Source organism: Excalfactoria chinensis, chromosome 15 (genome assembly GCF_039878825.1).
Source record: "Excalfactoria chinensis isolate bCotChi1 chromosome 15, bCotChi1.hap2, whole genome shotgun sequence".
Lineage (NCBI taxonomy): Eukaryota > Metazoa > Chordata > Aves > Galliformes > Phasianidae > Excalfactoria > Excalfactoria chinensis.
This window is the reverse complement of record NC_092839.1, coordinates 2,169,652-2,182,005: the sequence shown is the minus strand read 5'-3', so window position 1 is coordinate 2,182,005 and position 12,354 is coordinate 2,169,652. Positions and strand designations below refer to the sequence as shown.

The 12,354-nt window shown below is 51.7% G+C and overlaps 1 protein-coding gene across 3 annotated transcripts in view; it reads left to right on the top strand.

Moving 5' to 3' along the window:
• Positions 1–12,354, top strand: part of CBFA2T2 (CBFA2/RUNX1 partner transcriptional co-repressor 2) — a 48,065-nt gene that overhangs the window by 15,836 nt on the left and 19,875 nt on the right. The window contains exon 1 of one of the 3 annotated variants that reach the window (XM_072349788.1): positions 6,181–6,480. The exons of the other annotated variants lie outside the window; for them this stretch is intronic. The gene's annotated coding sequence lies outside the window, so the exon portion shown is untranslated. Of the gene's footprint in view, positions 1–6,180; positions 6,481–12,354 lie in introns of those variants that run through there. 3 annotated transcript variants of the gene reach the window in all.

Below are 12,354 nucleotides of genomic sequence, written 5' to 3'. Positions count from 1 at the left end.
ACTCCCAGTTTTTATTGCTGTTGTTTTAAGTTAGGAGGTGTCTTTTCCCTGAGGCTTATGTTGTTGTTGTTGTTTATTTTTAACTTGTGGTGTACAATATGAAGATTTTGACAGCTGTTCCAGTTTCACACTGAGTGTGGCCCAGTTCTGGACTGGAGATAACTCTCAGTGTCTTCCCTGTGTGAGTTAACAGACTGCAGCCCTGGGCTGTGCACCTCTGCCTCCTTTCCTTTCAATGCAGCGCTCAAGTTCTCCTGTGAGGCTGTTGGAAACCACTCTCTTTGAACTGTTTGAAGTGCTTCTTATTGCTAGCTTGGTGGTATGGTAACTGTTGAGTTATTGATTGAGCACCTGGGGAAGGACTTGGTCAGTCCTGGGAGCACAGGTGAAGGTAATTCAGCTGTGAGACCAGAAAGGGTGGAGCCTGGCTGCACCTCTCTTAGACCTCACTGAAGGGCTGACACTGGGGAAGGATCTCCTTTTGGAGATTCCTCCTTTGTGAGCCTGGATCCTCTGAGACAGATGAGCACTTTCCTTTTACTTTGTAGTGCTTTTCTTTTGCACCAGTCCCTTTGTCGTTACATCTCCTGTATCACCATTCCACTGATCATTCTCACTGTTACCCTGTGTTTTGCTGCAAAGATATGCACTCATTTTATTGAACAAGTTTGCTTTATAAATCTAGGGCCGAATATTCCAACTGAATTGTTTTTCTATTGGAAAGCAGCCATTTGTCAAGATTGAAACTTTCCCTGGGCCCGATATGTGTGCAGGAAATCAGAATTTCCCCTAGGCACTCTATAGTATTTACTAAACTGTGCAACATGGCCTATATAAACATGCAGTGATGTGAATGTGGCTTTTGGCATCCTGGTGGTACACGGGCTGCTTGGGGTCTCCCTGCTTTGTGCCTTGCTTCTGTAAGAGGGCTGTGGTCCTTTAGTTTCCATAAGGGGAGAGCGTAACAAGGGGCAGGAGGAGAAAGCTTCGTGCTAATACCTGAATATAGACTTTCACACTATTCTCTTCAAAGCATGAACTTAAGATGCTAAAAAGCTTTTCCTCAGACATGGTTGCAGTGTCTCAGTGTGAACTTACTGAACTGCTGAATTACTGTTTTCCTTCTGGTCTTGGCTTTCCCATAGCTGTATCTTTGGGGCTGGGTATTTTGGACAGGCAGAGCTCAATGCAGCGCTAGGCTGGGGGCTCCCATATGAGGAGAGCTTTCACCACAGGATTACAGAAGACAGGAATGCTGGATATTTTCTTCCTGTAAACTTGTAAACATGAACTTCCTGCTGCCGTGAACTGTGAGTCTGCATGTAGGCTTTGCTTGTGACAAAAAGGAAGGGAACGTAACTTCCAAGTCCTCATTCTCACTCACTTCCTGGACCTCCTGGGGCTGAGCACCAACCTCCTGCAGGCTGCAGAGGCAAATCAAGGATCCCGTGGGTGGCTCTGTGCCTCTGCAAATCAGTCTTGTTTTATTTTTCCTTCCTGCAGGCGCCCAAATATGGATGTAATCCTAATAGAAACCACTTGGAGAGTCTCAAAACCTTAATGACTCTAGAATGGTGTTTCCTCACTTGTTTTCTTGTTTCATTTCTCCTACCACAGAGATGATCTTTGGTGGCAGGGAGTTAACCCTCCCACATCCAAAGGGGATGTTTCTGGGTGTTGCACTAGCCAAACTAGCAGCTGTTTAGCTTTGCATGTTAGCACTGGTGTCGCTTAGCCCTGCTTTTGCTCTTGCCTGCAAGGGGTGATCCAATGGATCCAGCATAAAGCTGGTGGTTTTCACCTTCTGCACTTGCTCTTCTGCATTTTGTGCACCTCTTGGTTCCAAGGCCAGTAGCAGTGCAGGCGGGCATTGTACAGCTCCCAGTGCATGTTGGTTTTTGGTGCATCACTGAGCTGCTGCAGTTGGGTGCAGGCATTGTGCAGCACTGCTGGGGCTGTTGATGGGGCATGTGTGTGCCAGGGAGATGGCGAAGGCAGACTGGAGCAGAAATAAGGTGAAAAAGGAGACTGAAAGCATGGAGTGGGAAGGGGATCTGGAAAGGAAGGAGGAATGGCTACAGGGCACCAAAATGCAAATAGAAAAAATGGGAGCAAGGTGCAGATGAGATGGAAGGTAAGGAGGAGGGTCTGGATGCAGGCTGAGCTATGTTAATGAGACTCCCGTTCATTAATACTTCTTCACAGTGCAGCACCAGGCTGTGGTTGTGATCCAGCTGCTCTCCTCCTGCCTCCTCTGGCTGCAGCCCCCTGCCTGAGGCCCTGCACAGCCCTCCCATGGGCAGCACTCAGCAGTGGGCAGGAGGGCAGCACTGCACTATCCTGCACAGATCGCTCCCAGCTGTGCCCACATCAGCCTGTGTGGAGCCAGCAGAGGAAACTCGGAATGCCAGCCAGGCATGAATTGCTGTGCTGGGGCTGGCTTTTGTGTTTCCCCCCTCCCTAGTCCACCCTCGTGGGCCAGCTGACAGCTGAAGAGGAGCTGACAAGTACAGGCGTTGGGAAGGAAAATGCTGAAGGAAGAAAAATAAAATCTACAAACCAGAAGGGAAGTTGCCGTTTAAAGCGTGTGGTTTGGGTTGTTTGGTGGGGCTGGAAGGGAGGGAGCCCAGCTCAGCACTAACCCTGCAAACCAGCAGAGCTCTGGCAGCAGCTGTAGAGCGTGGCCTGAAGCCCTCAGCCAGGGGCTTTGATGGGATAAAGGGGTAAAACAGAACAGAGGACTTGTTTGTAAGCCTTGTGGGCAGCAGCACGGCATGGAGAGGTGCTACCACACGTCCCATTGAGGCAGCACAAGGAGCACATGTGCCATGTGTAGCTACTGTGCAGAGCAGGGCCTGCAGCTGCACTGACCGTGGGGCGCAGGGAAATGCATGGTGCAGGGGGAAAGGTTCTGTGAAAGTGGTGTGAAACAAAGAAAGAAAAGCAGCTCTGGGGTTAGAACACTGTCCTGGAGGGGGAAAGCTGATGGGAGGAAAGCAGGAAGTGAGCCAGTGCTTAACTGCCCCACCATTGGGAAGGGGCTTGGGGTCTGCCACCCTTGTGTTATCAGTCATAGTTTTGATTGTAAATGCTGCCCTTCCTGGGATGAGAGCAAAAAGCACACATTGTGTTGCTTTGAGATGTGTTCCTGTGTGCTTGCTTGGCTTGCAGGCCCTCCTGCTGGTCCCAGCACAGCTTCTATAGCACAGGCTGGCTGCTGGTCCCTGCATGGCTGCCCTTGGAGGGGTTGTGTGTGTGCCTTGTGACAAACCTCAGCCACCCAACAGGGCTGTTATTGATTTCATACCTTCTGACCTTGCTCTTTGGAAAACATTGTCAAGCTGTGGAGCTGCTGAACTAGACTTAATCCTCTGCAGGATTTTTTTACTCTGTTCAACCGGGCTTACTCATTCTTTTCCATATTTCCACGTTTGGTTTTAATACCCGTGACAACTATGGACTGTTTGCTTTAGGAACCTGTCTTCCCCATTCATTTGGATGGAACAGCACCCCCTGAGCTTTTCCTTCATATATATATGGTCAGAGGAGCAAGGCTGCCTTTGAGTCCTTATCCCTTCCTCCCCCTGCCATCAGTCAGCAGCCATAGGTGATGCTGCAGGAGCTCGGTGGGGTTGTGCCCAGCTGTTGAACCTTTGCTCCCACCAGTTTTTCTCAGCATTTCATCATAGTTGTTCTGGGTGTGAATTCAGCTCACTCAGTTAAGGCCAGCCTTCAATGCATGCTTGGCCCCTCTCTGAGTGATACTGAAATGGTATAAATGCTGAATCTTACACACAAGTGAGGTGATACAATTAGCTTTACTTGACTAATTAAGCTTGTTAACATGATCTGCCGTGTGCTAACTTGATGGAGGGATTAAAAAGAAGATGTTTGTTAAATGTGATAAATTTGGGAGGGGTGCAGCCTCTGAGGAAGGCACAAAGGAGGTGATGAGACATCAGACTTGCTGCCAAACCCAGTCCTGGGGGATGAGGAGGAGATTCCTGATTGGTTTCTATTGGATTCTAGTTAACGTGAATTTACAGTTTCCATTCAGCTTGATGGATGGCTTTGGCCACATCTGTATGCTTGGATTTGTTTTCTGTGCAATGGAAAGTGGTCAGCCCAGAATGGCGGAGGTTTCCTGGGCTTCCATGAGCACATGCTAAGCTTCTTTCCAAGGTAAGAGCACGGTGGGCAGAAAGTAGAGCATCAGTGGTCCCAAAATACAGTGGCATGGAAGGGAAGTCACGAGAAGTTCAAGTCCCTTGTGCTCTGCAGGAATAGGCTGTGATAGGCATGCAAATTCCACTGCAAACTGGAAAAATTCTTCAGATTTCCCCACTTTCCTCAGAAACCACACTGAGCAGCAGGTATCAATAGCTCCCACTGTTCAAACTTTGTTTGCATCGTTCTTTCCATGGAACATTGCCGTGAGAAGAAAGCAGCAGCAGATTGACGCGGTGAGTCGGAGAAAGCAATTTCCCTGCTGCTGCTGGCTGGACTCGCTCTTTCCATTGTGCTGTCCATAGGCAGAGGGGTCTGGGTTATGGAAGCTGGTGTGATGTGCATTCCAGGGGCTGGCTGCCTGCTGTGAGTTACACAGATAAGCTGCTCGAGGGCAGTAGGTGCTGTGGCTCAGGGCCTCAAAACAGTGCTCATCTTCCCTTGCTCCCACTGGGAGCAGTGCTGGCTGGAGGCTTGGCACAGAGTGGGCTTGCCATGGCACCAGGTTCCCCCATCTCTAGTTAATGTGACTTGAAGACCAGTGCAACTGGGTACAGCTGTCTGCATTGTCTGTACCCTGGCAGAGCAGTCAGGAGCAGTGTGGTCCCAGTGCCTGGCAGCTGTGGGGATGTTGGATTTGTGTACCAGCCAGGCTCTGGCAAGGCAAAGAGTGCATGGATTGTCATGTTTATAAACAAATCCTTGTAGCCATGCTTGAAGTACTGGAAGTGACCTGAGATTTTGAAACTTCAGGCTACTTTAGGTTGTAAAAATAGGGATTCATTTGGACATGTGGTAGCAAGCAGTTATTCTGACCCAGACATTATCATGCTTTTTTTAACTCCAGTGTCTACATTGAGGTCCTTGCATTAAAATAAGATTAAAGGAGGGGGGTGGAGGTACCAGTTAACCTGCCTCATTTAGCCCCTCTGGCCCAGCTGAGCTGGCGTACTTTGGTGACATCCTGGGTCTGTGGGGCCACTGAGCTGCAGGGGTACAGGAGGATGGCAGGACGTGGAGAGACCCTAACAGGAGGTGTTCTTGTGTGTGTAAGCAAGTAAATACCCACCACCTGTGCACTAACAGAGTGCAGGGCTCAGCTTGTGTCATTTCTGGTTTTGGAAAATGAGAATCCCTTGGATTTGGACAGTGGCACCTCTTGGTTCAGTGATGTCCTGGTGAGGTACGTAGGAGTCTGGCTGATGAAGGGAGAGCTAGAACTGCAACCTGAACCTGCAAAACACAGCCTACTGCACCGAGTTCCTCCTGAGCGCTTCACATCCACCTGTGTGCTCCAGTGCCCAGATTGCAGAGCGGGATATTTTCTGCAAGCAAAATTCCAACGCCACTTCTGCTCCTCGGGTGGGATGTGGGCAGCTGTGCTGCTGTCTGTGCGCTGCTGCTGTCATGGGGAAGGGGCTGTGTGTGGCAGAGCCACCAGCACTGCGTTAGGGCACAGCGTGGTCCTGCAGAGGGATGTCCAGCAGCTTTCCCTTACACGCCTGCAGCCCTTGTGGGTTTCAGTCCACCTATAAAACATTTAGGATTTACATTTTGCTTTAACACTTCCTCTTCGATCCCAGCTAATACGTTACACATTTAATTGCTCTTCCTTTGAATTTTCCAGCCCTCATTTGGTACCCTTGCAACATCGGTCTCTTGTTATCTCACTGCTGCCCCTAATTGCTCCCACATGCCGCCTCGCAGACTCCATGGCGGGGGCTCGCAGGGGAGCGCACACGAGAGCTTGCTGTGCGCGGGGGAACGAGCCATCAGGAAATTGATTGGTGACTTATCCACCGGCTCACCCCATCTGAAAGAGGCGAAGGCTCCTCCCGGCCATGATTTACAAGCGGGGGCTCAGCATCGCATACGGAGGAGCGGGGTGTCCCTGCGCGGTGCCACGGACCCGCGCCACGTCCCGTGCGGGGCGGTGCTGGCAGCTGGCGAGGCGCCCGGCAGAGCGGTGCGGGCAGGAGCGGGCGCTGCGAGGTGGGAGCCGGGCGGCTCGGCGGGACCTCCCCATCTGGGAGCCATCTGTGTTTCCCTGGAACCGGACAGGCGGCTCCAGGCAGTGAGAAATCGCAGATGTGAGGGACCTGACACATGTCCAGCTAATGAAAGGAGAAGGAAGGCTGGGCTCAGCCTGCGCTCCCAGATTAAGAGCGGTGGAGGAAGAGCCTTTTTATTTATATTGCAGCAAAACGAGGTGTATTCAACAGCAGCTGGATTGCACTAACCTCACCACGTAGGGTAAGCCGGCTGCTTCGGAAGGAGCTGGGGGGGCTCGTGGTGCTGGGGAAGCTGCGGGGCACCCCAAGCCTGCGTACAGGCAGCGGGAAGGGGGGAGAAACTTACATGGGCGCGGGAATCCTGCAGCTGAAATAACATGGAGCCAGGGGAGGGCTGCAGGGGGGCTCGCTCTGTGTTGCTGTGGAGTGATTTCAGCTTGATTTGGTTTTATTTTTATTGCCTTTTTCCTCCTTCCTTGTATTTTTCCTCAGCAGAGGGCTGGGGTTGGTGCTTTATGGATGCAGAGCTGGGGAGGTTTTTTGTGTGCTTTAGCAAAATGCGTTTTTTTTCCCTGCTGTGCCTCGTCTCGCTCTCATTTGTTCATGCAAATATTGAAGCTGGGGGGAAACCTGCAGATGCAGATTTGTTCCGTCAGCCCCCAGCCCTCCTCACTTCCCTGCCTTTTCTCTTTTCTCTGCATTGTGTCAGAATGCTCCTTTTTGTCTCCTCGCTCCTCGCGCAGCAGCCGATGCTCCCGGCATGTAAATCTGTGGATCGATGTGGCACAGGAGCACACCTCCCTGCCCTGATGCTTCCACTGCCGGGCTGCAGCTGCTGCATCTCGGCTCCTGCTTTACTCTGTTGCAATTTGACATCTTCCAAACCTGCCCTTTCCCCTTGGTTTTGGGAAGGCTGGGCAGTTGCAGACACTCCTGTGCAGCAGCCAGCTGGGAGCACCCTTCCAAGGCACTCTGTTCCCTCACCAAGGGTTGCTTTCTTTTGGAGTTTGCAGAGGGCTGGGATGTAGTTTTGTTGTTGTTGGTTTTTCATACAATTCTGAGTCTGCTCAGTGTCCCCCTGAGAGCCAGCAGACAGCGGCTACATGAGCTGGACACCTCACAGCAGCACAAAGGAGGAAATAGGAGCAGAAAAGCTCCGACATGGCTGTGCAGTGCCCAGGGGCAGCACCCTGTGCTCCTGCCTTGCTGCAGCCAGCCTGGGGGTTTGCCCAGCATGTGAGTGCTCTGCGGGCTGCAGGAACAGCTGCTCTGGGGACTCAGGAGCAGGCGGAAGTTTTGCTAGCATCAGGGCGGTGCAATTGGGCCGTTGAGCAACCTAAAGCTTTGGGATCTTGCACAAGTCCTGGGGAAAACTTTTCCGTTGTGGGTTCTGTAGAAGGAAAAAGGAAGGGAAGGATTTGGGGTGTGCGAGGAGCTGAGCGTGGTGATCGGGTTGGGGGTGGCTTGGAGCTTGGTGGCTGGCTGTAGTACTTGTGTGGGGGTGAGGTGGCAGCTCTGAGTGCAGATGTCTGGAGCGCAGCTCTGAAAACTATGGCTTTCAGTTTAAAATGGAAATAGCGTTGTGATCTTTGAGGGCTATTGAGGCTTCATCACAACAACAGTTGTTAAGTCCCCTGCCAGGTGCCTGGAGCTGTCCCAGTTCTACCAGCCAGCAAACCCTGCAGCCTAGGGACCCTGGGTGGGATGCTGGGTGATGAGGACAAAGCGGACTCAGGTTGGGTGAAGAATGACTGCAGGAGAGCACAGATGGGTAGAGGGTCTGAGGGGATGGGAAGGTTGCTGAAAGCAAGGAGAATAAATTGTTAATCTGAGAAGCATGTTATGCAGAGACTGCCCCAAGGAGAAGAGCAGAAACTCAGTTTGGTAAGAGGGGCGCAGTGGTGCTGCTGTGTGGGGTCCAGCATCCCGTGATCTCTGCAGGCTGCCCTGTCTGGGTAGACAGGGGTTTGTGAAGCTAACAGAGCCAAAACCCCTTTGGGATGGGGCAGCTAGGGGCCCTCTGCTTTGTTTGGCTCTGTTTCTTCAGGGTTTGGAGGAGAAAGAACCAAGATCTGTGTGTGTGTGTGTGTGTGTGTGATGTTTATAGGATGTCTGGGTAGCTGGATGGAGTCATTTGGGGTCTTGTGTGTAAGAGGCTTAAGGCAGCATTGGCTGGTGTCTAACATCTGAACTTGAACTGGTCATAACTGTTGCTGCTTGGGTTTGTTCCACACAACAAAAGAGCTGACTTACCGTGATGTTGCAAGCTTCCCTTTGTGGCACAGCAAGCCCTTCTGTGCAGGGCTGTGGTGGGCTCAGACACAGCATAGTCCCTGGGGCAGCAGCAGTGCAGCTTTCCAGGAGCCTTTAAACTTTTCTGCAGTGGAGCCTTAATTCAGGTGGCATCTTGGGAACAGTTGGTGACAGGAGCAGCACAAACCTGGGTCCGGGAGCAGGAGGTGCTGCTCTCATTGCTGTGCTGCAGGATGGAGGTTTGGGCTCAGCCTGAGCCTGATGTGACTTTCTGTCAGCAGACCTCGAGCCTACCCAGTGCTTTGTGTATTGAGGACGTGCATGAGGACAATGGCAATTTCAGAGGTCTCAGAGCATTTTAAAGTCGAACTGCCATGGCTTTGATTGGCTTTGTTCAGTGGCATTTTCATAACGGAGCTGGAGGTTTGTGGATGAGCTCCCTGAGCTCACTGCTGGCGAGGAGCGAACCTCCCTTGCAGCGCCCGCAGCCATCCCTTCCAAGGGACCTGGCAAACCAACCCAACGCCGTTATCGCTTTGCACTGAGCTGTCCCCAGAGGGGCAGGACGAGGTGTGCAGTGCTGGCTGCAGGCTGGCAGCCCCGACCTGTTGCTGCTACAAGCTGTGTGCCCCGGGCGCGGGGCGGAACAGATGTGCGGCGCAGTGCCGCGTGCCGGCCGTGCTGCAGCACCAGGTGCAGCCATTGTTCCCATCAGGGCCATTCAATGCTCTCGGCGGCTGCGCCCCGCGCGCTCCCGCATTGTTTCCCATGGAAATTAGCATTAAAAACCCATCCGAAACCCCCCATGTCCCTCAACTGCAGGTGACTGTTATTGGCCCCAGCTGCCACCCTTGTGCTTGATTACTTCCATATGGGGTTGTGGCAAGAAGTAGGATCCGCTCATTGATTTTTATTTTATTATTTATTCCCCCCCACACACACCCCACACACACGCTTCAGCACTCCCAAAGAACAATGCCTTGAAATCTATTAAGCCCCCCAAAGGGCTCTGCATCCCAGCCACCGTTACCGCCGCGATGACCATTTTACAAGCAGAGCTAATTACACCCTCTCCTGCCTCCTTCCTTTCTTCACCCCCCACCCCATAAATGTAAAATAGCCAGAGGGCAGTTGGCAGTAAATTAAATCTTTGCGGTGTCCTGAGAGGAGGTTCTTTGCTCTCAGGAAGGAGTCTGCTGCTCTTTGGATGTTTGTTGGGGTTTTTATTGTTAACCGGAATATAGGAAGGTCATCTCCCTAGCACAGTGTTGTGCCACTGCTGTTAAGCAGACCAGGATAGGCTGGGAGGGGGAGAAAAAGAAGACTGCAAAAGGAACAGGTTGGTTGTTAATTCATGGTGTGGAGAGGAGGTGGGGGGAAAGTGTGCAAATAGAGATTGCAGAGCGCTGGGAACTGAGCAGCCTTCTCCCAGCATGGTTCATGAAGAGGATAGCAGGCTGCATCCAGACCCCAAATCTCTGCTGGGTTTGTCACCAGCAGAGCAGCAAAGTGGGGATGTGTCTCTCACTGCCATCTTGTGATTCAGGGAACAGATCTGCTCCTGTGGAGCAACTGCTGCAAGGGACAGGGTGGGAGCTCATCCCAAGAAGCAGTGCATGAGCTGTCATGGGACAGGCAGGTAAGCACAGCTGGCTCTGTGGTGTTGGAGCCATCAGGTACAGCATCCCACATGCCCTAATGACACAGGTGACCAAGTTCAGTGACTCTGGGGGGAGGCTGGGCTGTGCACCTCTGTGGAGTGCTGATGGGTTTCCCGTAGGATTCATTTCTGGCCTCCCAGAAGGAGTTTGCAGAGCTGCAGTGGATGGGGTTTGTGCTGGGATGTACTCCCATTGATTTATGTCCAGCATAGCACTGGGTGACATTCCCCAAAGCACCCGTAGATGAGACGCTGTGTGTTGCCACCCAGAGATGCAGGATGGCTGGAGAAGAAAGCCCTGTAAGCTTCAGCCATTGCACCTCAGGAGGTTATTTTGTAGATGATCACTGGATTTCCTGGACAAACATATCTTTATCTGCTCCAGGTCTGCATGCTTCTCTCTGGCAGTGCCCAGAGCAGGGAATTCCTGCACAGCCCCTTGGTGGAACACAGGAGTGTGTCCCAGCCTTGGTCCGGAAAAGACCCTGGCCTGCAGATGAGTGCCAGGTGAGGGCTTGGCAGGACAGCAGCCTCATGCGGTACACTGAGCAATTCTCCTCAGACTTGTTTTAAACCCTTCAAAGTCAAATCTCAAACTTCGGGGGTTTCTTCTCCCTAATTAAATTAGCAGGCCATATGGTGTTTACTGTGAGCGCCTGCAATATGGAAGGAGCTGCCTCCTGGATCACTTTCTTTTTCAGAAGCTGCTGCTTTACCTGATGTCAATGTTCTGAAATGTTCTTTTCAGCAGCAGGCAGGAGGGCTCACATCAGCCCCTTGGGCTGCCAGGGTCACCCTTGGAGCAGGGGTTGAGATGGGCCAGGACCTTCCCTTCTCCTACAGACCCCTTTGTGTTCTCCCCATGTCCATGCTGCCCTTGGCAGTGTGCAGGACATAGCTGGGTTTTGTGTGTTGTCCCATACAGGTGACAGTTGCTTTAATGATCTTGGAGCTGAGGAGCAGCTCAAGGTTAGGGGGAGGCTGCTTATTGCTTTAGTGAGGATTACAGCTACTTACTGAGGCTACCATTGCTGTGTCAGAAATAGGTGAAGCTGAAAGTTTTGGAGCTCTGCTCTTTGTTAATGGAGTGTTTAACAGCGGTTACTTTGCTTGTGGTGCTTTTATCCATACGTGGAAGCTGGAGGAGGAAATAAAGACTCAGAGGGAGTCGGTTGTTGGTCTGTAATTGGACCTTTGTGTTTAGGTGTGGAGCAATGTGGGGTAGGAGTCTCCAAACCTCCAAGAGGAGTGAAGGAATGAAATCTCAGTTTGCTGCCTGCGTTCAGCTGCTCCAGCTCCATTAGTAGGGATTTGGTAAGCATCATTCCTGCATGCAAGTGGACTTTGCCATGAGCTGGATGTTAACCTTTCCCTGCAGTCTTACTGATGGATCTCTCCTGCAGGGCTTGTTAGCTTCAGCCATGCTCTGTTCATGCTGGGGTACCCGAGCCCCCCAGACAGACCCGTGTGTGCCTGCTGAGAGCTGCCATGTTAGTGTATCTCTGCAACGTGTGCTCCAAGGGTGCTTCTTTGCAGAAGAGCCTCTCTAAAGATAGCATCTCCAAGTTCTGTGTTGTCAACCAGGGACACTTGATCTAAAAAACAACATTTGATACACAGACAAGGTTTGCAAGTGCCATCTGGATGCTGGGAGCTGAGCTAAGGGTGTCTCTGTTCTGTATAAACTCACTGGAGGGGAGAAAAAAAAACGTCCGTGCAGGCAGGATGGATTCTTCAGATCACCTGAGCAGGGCAGTTTGTTCCCTGTGCCCTCAGTGACAGCGTGCACTGCTGTGTTCTGCTGCTGTGTGTGGTCCTGTTGCTCAGTGGCTGCGCTGTTCCCCCGAGTACAGGGAGAAACCCATTGGCAGCCTAAATTGTTTTGTGCCAGTGATGCTCTGTTTTGGATAGGTGAAAATAATCTGTTCTCCCACTGCAAGGCAGAGCCTGGCAGTAATGAGGGCCTTGCAGAAGTAGCTGTATTTTTCAGGGCACACAGATATCCTTGGCTTGAACTCTGTGTGCTCAGAACTGCACAGGCACTGAGCACTGCAGCAGGAACCCAGAGAGCACCGAGCACAGACCTTGTGTTCTGAGGCCCAGCTCAGCTCACACGGGTTATAAAGCATGTCTTATTTCAGGGCCTGTTTCTTGACTTTCCAGATACCCTCTCAGATGCGAATCTCATTTGCCTAATGGGCT